The sequence below is a fragment of the Salvia splendens genome, chromosome 20 (assembly GCF_004379255.2).
Source record: "Salvia splendens isolate huo1 chromosome 20, SspV2, whole genome shotgun sequence".
Classification (NCBI taxonomy): Eukaryota; Viridiplantae; Streptophyta; class Magnoliopsida; order Lamiales; family Lamiaceae; genus Salvia; species Salvia splendens.
Window position 1 is genome coordinate 5,656,718 of NC_056051.1, and position 1,788 is coordinate 5,658,505.

A 1,788-nucleotide genomic window follows, 5' to 3' on the forward strand; every position below is an offset into this window, starting at 1 on the left:
CTGTCAGAATTAGCTCATCGACAAGAGTCAAAACTGTCTAAATGGCTCCTAGATATGAGTTAAAACTATCTAAGATGGCTCCTGGATACGAGCTAAAACTATCTAAGATAGCTCCTAAATATGAGTAAAAACTGTTTAGACAAGCTCCTTGAAACGAGTTAAAACTGTTTAGATTAGCTCCTTGACAAGAATACAACGTCGATTTTCGAGCAAAATCAAGAAACGCCAATAAGACCAAACACGGACAACAACCAATAAACAGTGTTTTTAGTAAATGCGTGTTTGGTCTTATTGTTTAACTCGCCAACAACCAGACTACAAACTGATGACAAGTTAATGAGTCAATAATGGTTTACAATTTACTCTATAGTCATTCCTATCCTCCTCCTGGACATCACGGATGCCAAATCGAGTCAAACATCGGTCCTTTCACATTCGCAAAATCGATTTTCCTATTCAAAAAGACTTAAATATTCGTTCCGATTTTTAAAATGCCTGGCTACGGGTAAAATATCAAAACTTGAAATCACTCTAGCAAAAATGATTCTATTATATATGGTGGCTACGGGTTGTGATCAATTGAGATTTTTTAGTCTAATTGAGAATATAATGCATCTCATTTTTATTAAATGAGTTGTCCAAAATTGGCCACATAAACATAATTTTTAGATTAATTATTATGAAATGGTATAATGGTAATTTCATTTTTATTAAATGAGATGTTTTATCGATCAAAGGGGATCTTCCGATCAAACCCTAATACCCACCCACTCCACGATCAACGTTCGCGCTCAATTGCTCTCCTTTTCCGGCAGCGCATCTTCGTCTGCGCCACCCTCCCCCACCGGCAGCTCGAATTTCTCCATTACTCTCGTAAGCTAGTCCCCTTTCTGGCTATTCATTGACTTTTTATTGCTTTTCATGTTTCGTCTACGTATTATAGCATATATCTGAATCGCAATGCTCTGTTCAATCTCATGAATCCTGTAACGAACAGTAAAATTACTTCTTGTTGAGGAACGATTATTACCGATTCAATTCCGAAATTGATCAATTTTTTCATCAATTGAATCATCTACCTCAGCGGCGGTTTCGGAGAAGTAGGAGGCGAAGGTTTGGGGAAGGAGAAGAAGCTAAGGGGGAAAATCGATGAGGTTTGTGAATTCGCAAAGAAAATCATGCGAGAGAAGGAATCGGAGCTGTGGCGGCGATCGGCGCTTGAATCTCTTGGATATTTGACACACAAAATATAGGAGCACTCAACAAGGATGAAATATGGAGGATAAATATTGATAAGCTTCTCACAAAAGATTACAAAATACACTCAAAAGTGCTTCAGCACTACAAAAACTCTCACTTTCTTTCTAACTTGAGCTACGACTCTTTCTCTCTTAACTTAGTTCTCTTTTCTTTCTTGATTGATAATTACAATGAACACCAAGGACTCCTATTTATACGTAAATAAAGTTGATAGTATAGCTAACACATCCATGCTACGTGTCCTAATTAGTTTAATTAGGAAGACATCATATAATGACCACATACTCCACCGCCTTACACGTAATGCAATTGTGGCTTCCTTTTAGCCATGAAAAACACAATTCATCCACGTATAATAACTAGGTGATGCACCTACTTCATCACTTCTCATCATCTCCAACAAAGCTATTCTTAATTTTTAAGTAATTGAGTTTAGAAATCAACATCCTCCCTTAAACTCAATTCTTCAAGATCTTCATGCCAAGCATAAATTTCTATCTCCTAAAAACATCGTTCTTTAGCGGCTTC

The 1,788-nt window shown here is 36.9% G+C and overlaps 1 long non-coding RNA gene across 1 annotated transcript; it reads right to left on the bottom strand.

The window, feature by feature from the left end:
- Positions 1-264: 264 nt before the first annotated feature.
- On the bottom strand, positions 265-1,221 carry LOC121781019. Its single transcript, XR_006046123.1, has 2 exons — positions 1,080-1,221; positions 265-984 (listed from the first exon to the last, which is right to left on the bottom strand). It is a non-coding gene; the product is annotated as an uncharacterized LOC121781019 (long non-coding RNA).
- Positions 1,222-1,788: the final 567 nt, after the last annotated feature.